This window comes from Sciurus carolinensis, chromosome 3, assembly GCF_902686445.1.
Source record: "Sciurus carolinensis chromosome 3, mSciCar1.2, whole genome shotgun sequence".
NCBI lineage: Eukaryota > Metazoa > Chordata > Mammalia > Rodentia > Sciuridae > Sciurus > Sciurus carolinensis.
This window is the reverse complement of record NC_062215.1, coordinates 153275501-153281594: the sequence shown is the minus strand read 5'-3', so window position 1 is coordinate 153281594 and position 6094 is coordinate 153275501. Positions and strand designations below refer to the sequence as shown.

The window sequence follows — 6094 nt, the reverse complement described above, 5'->3', positions numbered from 1 at the left end:
TGGAGAAAATGCTGCATTTACATATGATAAAGCACTTATATCAAGGGAGAGGAGACTTCTAAGATGTCCCTCTGAATAAAGACGCCAAAAGTTTGAAGTGACTAGGTGAGAGCCAAGGCGGACAACTGGGGATTGGGAGGTTAAGTGGCCTCATGATTGGGATGCCTGCCCAAACATTGGGATTGGAGATAATGGAAAAGATTAATTAATGGAAGATGTCTTGGATAAGTTTGTTAATTGTCATGAGCAAACATATGAAGAATTTCAGAGCACTTTTACTCATCTTTCAAAAGAAGATAATGTGATCAAAAGAGGAGCATTTGGAACTGATTCTTCAGGAAAAATATTTACTTCAGTAAAATTTACTCATAAAAATGAACCACCATCTTAGAAACACAACTGTATTTCATCATACTTCATCACAGTGTTTGGAAGAAAAACAGATAGTGATGGTTGAAGGCCAAAAGTTGGCAGTTCCTTTCAAAGTAATCTGAACAGGGCAGGAAAGATCAAGGTAGACAACTTCCCAGATTTAGAAGACTTGGACACGGGTGAAGAGATTAAGCCCCAAATGAACAAGGATTTCCTGCTGCTTCCAGGAGAAGTGGTAGAGGATGTAAGCACCAGTGTTTGCTCTTACAGTCCTTCTGTGGACTAGCCTCTCACTGCTGAGGCCAAGCCAAAGCCCACTGTAAAGGGAACCCAGAAGCAAACAGAGGAGATACTTGGTGACGAAGTCCAGCCCTTTGCACTTGATGAGGGATTCGATTATGACAACGTGGCTCTAACCCCCAAGTTCACTGCTGAGGAGATGGAGACCATCAGAGAGCTATTGAAGCAAGAAAGAAAGAACACCAACATAGATTTATGACTGATTATCAAAGCACCTCTCTGTTAATTTTGTTTTTATTCATTCAAGCAGCATTAGAATAAACAATACACCAGCCATAAAAAAGAAAGCACTTATATGAAACTATTGAAGACTGCCCACTCCTCAAATCAGAACAACTGAATCAAAATCTCCCTGGCTTAGGAAAAAAATATCTGGAGGTGGAATCTGGACATGTATTTTTTTTTTTAACTTCCCAAGTGATCCTCAGGTACTTTAGGGTTGGGAACCAACTGGGCTCAGGAAACTATGATAGATTGTTATGCAATAGAATATTATATAACTAATAAAATCCTTTCTGAGTTTGGAAAATTTTTATTTTGAAAAGTTCTAAACCTACCAAAAAGTTGCAATGTTGGCACAAAGAACTCCCTTATACTTATCATTCAGACTGATAAGTTTGGCCAATTGTTCCAGAAATATCCTTTTATTATTAAGCAAAGGATTCAGTTCAAGATTTTACCTTGTTTCAAATTAACACTCTCTTGAATTTCATGACCTAGACTTTTTTAATTTCATGACCTAGACTTTATAAGACAATCATTTTCTTTTGTATTAGTCCTAATTAGTTATACATGACAGCAGAATGCTTTTGAACTCAATGTACACAGATGGAGCACAACTTCTCTTTTCTCTGTACACAATGCAGAGGCACACCATTTGTGGAATCATATATGTACATAGGGTAAATGTCCATCTCATTCCACCATCCTTTTCACTCCCACACCCCATCTCCTTCCCTCACTACCCTCTGCCCAATCCAAAGTTTCTTCGTTCTTGCCTACCCGCCGCCATTATGGATCAGCATCGGTGTATCAGAGAAAACATTTGGCCTTTGGTTTTGGGAGATTGACTTATTTCTCTTAGCGTGATATTCTCCATTTTCATCCACTTACCTATATATACCATGATTTCATTTTTCTTTAAGGCTGAGTAATAGTCCCTTGTGTGTATATACCTCGTTTTCTTTATCCATTCGTCTGTTGAAGGGCATCTAGGTTGGTTCCATGGTTTAGCTATTGGTTTAGAATTGCACTGCTATAAACATCGATGTGACTGCATCACAGTAGTATACTGATTTTAATTCCTTTGGCTATATACTGAAGAGTGGTATAACTGAATCAAATGGTTGTTCCATTCCAAGTTTTCTAAGGAAACTTCATACTGCTTTCCAGAGTGGTTGCACCAATTTGCAGTCCCACCAGAAATGTTTGAGTGTACCTTTTCCCCACATCCTCACCAACATTTATTGTTGCTTGTATTCTTGATAATAGCCATTCTGACTGGAGTGAGATGAAATCTCGGCGTAGTTCTGATTTGCATTTCTCTAATTGCTAGAGATGTTGAACATTTTTGAAGAATATCTTCAATGCAAGGGTGGTAGGGTCCCTAAGATCACCTCCAGTTTTGATGATTTGCTGGGAGGATTCACAGGACTCAGCATATAGTTGAATTCTTTGGCTATCATTTATTATAGTCAAAGAATACAAAGCAAAATCATCAAAGGGGGAGAGCATGATGGGCAAACTCCAGAGAACATCAGGTGCAAGCTCCCAAGAGTCCTTGCCCAGTGGAGTTCTGCTAGCAATGAGTGGTGATAACACATGAAATGTTCCCTACCAGGGAAACTCATTAGAGATCAGTGCCCCAGGCTTCTATGGGGATGGTCCCATAAGCACTCTCTAACAAGTATCCAAATACCAGACTTCCCAAAGGAAAGCAGATATTCAACATAAACCACATTCCTTTTACAAGCATGTGAGGCACAGAAAACCACTCAACTCTTTTAGTATGGTGAGAACACTCCTGTATCCAAGTTCCCAGCCACCAACCAAGAACCAACCTTGTAAGCAGACTCAGACCTGATGTGTTAACTCTTATCTATACAGTGGATTTGTTTGGAGTTTCTATAATTAGTCCCAGATAATGTGTATTTGGTTGGAATATTACAGATACTGAATTCTTTTTGTTGCCACTATTGGGTGAAATATGTCATCTGTTGGTCCCTAATCTGGTTCTATTTTTGATGTGTGACTGCTGATGGTTGACAGTCTCAAGCCTTTCTCCTCTCTTTTCATTCCACCCACAGCTGAGTGAACCCAGCTTCAAACCACACAAGCCCTGGTCCACCCTCAGGAACCCTGACCCCATCCCACCCATTAACTGCATCAGAAGTTAAAGCTCACCACCCTCTTCCTCTCCCATTTCAGACCTGGTTGGGGGCCTGCCTGACTCTCTCCAGAAGGCCTCAATATGTAAATAATAAATCTTATCTATCATCTTGGTGTATGCGTGGCAACATCAATCTCTACATCAGACCAAGTTCTGACGAGGGGTGAGGGGAGTCCATCTCACATTTACAGAGTCCATTACTGGTGGTGGTAACTTCACTTGGTCAAGACAGTGCATGCCAGGATTCTAAACTATGAAGTCACGTTTTTGCCCTTTTTAGTCAACAAATATTTTACAGAAAGGTAATTTGAGTCTATGTAAGATTTCATTCTTCATCCAACCTTCACCCACTAGTTCACATCCATTAAAGTTATTATTGTGATTGTTGCCAAGTGGAAAGTTTCCGATATCATCAATCCTTCTGCATTTATTAGTTGGCATTCTACTCCAGGAACACTTCTCTCATCTTTCTATCTATTTATTCATTTATTCTTTTGTTTCTTTTGTCACATGTTCATATTTTATTGTATCCATTATTTATCTTGATGCTGAAATTATCAGATTTGACCAATGAAAGCCTCTTTAAACTGGCTTCTGAGAACTTTTGCTCCTACCCAACATTATTTGAGGATTTTTTTTTTTTTTTTTTTTTTTGCTTTCTAGCTCAAAAAATATTCAGATTCAAATTGTGCTTTTTGTGCCTTACCCTGGCATCAGCTGTTTCTCCAAAAAGCCCAGATAGCTTTCTCTGATGAGTAAAATAAAATCAAGATCCAGATTTAAGTTGAGCTTGCTCTAATGGGGTACAACTGTCCCCAGACCCTTTCTGAGGACAGAGACAGGAGGTATATGAAAATACACACAGCAAGTCTCTCTTTATTTCTATAGCTGCATTCATTAAAAAACCTAAGCTCACACCGAAACCACAAATTTCAATCCAACAGCAGAATTCATTCTGGTTTCCTTTTTCTCTATAGTTGTACTCATCTCCAACAATGAGAAACCTAGCTCCTATTATCTCCATGCCTCTGTAAAACCACTTTCCACCCTTCCTTACTTTCAGCGGAAACTCTCATTAAACCTGCCTCTACAAGCTACCTAATTTGTTTGGATCTGCCTAATGGTTTTTTGGTTTATAGCATTGTTTACATATAACTCATATACAATAATTGTGTATATTTAAGTGAACAGTATGATTAGGGTGGGCCTAAGTATATACATTAAAAAATCACTACCATTAAAACAATTAATATATCATTCACCTCAAAAAGTTTCCTGTGCCCTTTTATAAATTCTCTTTTCTGTCCCTCTCCACAACAATCCCTCTTGTCCCCAATCACTGATCTGCCTTTTGTCACCATACATTAGTCTGAATTTTCTAGAATTTCATGTAAATTTGAATCACATGGTAGGCACGCTTCTTTCATGACATCATTTTGAGAGGCATCCATTCTGTTACCTGGGTGTTCTGGTTTAGATGTGAGGTGTCCCCCAAAAGCTCATATGTGAGACAATGCAAGAAGATTTAGAGGGGAAATTTGGGGGCTATGAGAGCCTTAACCCAACCAGTAAATTAATCCCCTAATGGGATTAACCGAGTGGTGACTGAAGGCAGGTAGGGTGTGGTTGAGGAGGTGAGCATTGAGGCTGTGCCTTTGGGGTATATATTTGGTATCTGGCAAGTGGAGTCTCTCTCTGCTTCTTGTTCATCAAGTGAGCTGCCTCCCTATGCCACACTCTTCCACCATGATGTTCAGCCTCATCTCAAACCCCAAGGAATGGAGCTGGCTGTCTATGGACTGAGACCTCTGAAACTGTGAGCCCTTAAATAAACTTTCCTACTCCACAATCGTTCTAGTTGGGTCTTTCAGTCACAGCAGCAAAAAAGCTGACTAAAACACTGGGCAATAACTCATCCTTTTTTATTGCTAAGAAGTATTTTATTGTATAAATGATAAATATTTGATTCATTCACCCATCAAAGGATGTTTAGGTCGTTTCTAGCTTTTGCTGATTGGGAATAAAGGTACTGTGAACATTCATGTACAAATTATTGTGTGAACATATGTTTTCTTTTGCCTTGGGTCAATGCTTAGAGGAGACTGGTTGAATTGTATGGGAGGCATATGTCTAAATTTTTCAGAAACCAACAAAATAGCTTCCAAACATGTTGTACCATTTTATATCAGCAGTGTGTGACAGTTAATCTACCTCCATATTAGTACTTCATGATTTTACCAGACTTGATAATTTTAGCCATTTTAGTGGGTGCAAAATAGTTTTAATTTGCATTTCCCTAATGACTAAGGCCATGGAGCATCTTTCTGTATGTTTATGTAGCATCTCATATCAACTTTTATACAAATTTTACCCATTTTTATGAGTTTTCTTGGTCACAGTGTTCTTGAATTGTAACAGTTCTTTTAATTCTGTACTCCTTTGTCAGGTATGTTTTGAAAACACTTTCCCAGCAGCCTGAAACCTGCCTTAGAAAGTACAAAATATTCTAAATTTGGTACAGTTCAAATAGTTGAATTTCTTTTGATATTTCTTCCTTTTCATGGTATATTTTTAAAACTTCGCCAAAACAAAGATCACTAGGGTTTTCTCCTATGTTCTAAAAATTTCATAGTTTGAGTTCTCACATTTAGGGATGTGACCCATTTTGAATTTATTTTCAAATATGATATTAGATGAGTGTTTTTTTCCCTTGCTTTCATTTTGTTTTGCATATGATCATCTCATTTTTCCAGCACCATTCGTTGAGAATTTCCTTTCACCCACTGAACTGTCTTATCACCTTCAAAAGTAAATGGGACACATCTTTCAATTTTATGCTGATGCTACACTGTTTTGATTTCTTTTTTTTTTTTTTTTTTTTTTTGCGGTGCTGGGAATTGAACCCAGGGCCTTGTGCTTGTGAGGTAAGCACTCTACCAACTGAGCTATATCCCCAGCCCTTGATTTCATATTTATATAGAGAGATATATATATTGGTACTGGAGATTGAACCCAGGGGCACCTAATCACTGA

The 6094-nt window shown here is 38.4% G+C and overlaps 1 pseudogene; it reads left to right on the top strand.

Moving 5' to 3' along the window:
* The first annotated feature begins 208 nt into the window (after positions 1-208).
* Positions 209-871, top strand: LOC124979521 (intraflagellar transport-associated protein-like; annotated as a pseudogene).
* The last annotated feature ends 5223 nt before the right edge of the window (positions 872-6094 follow it).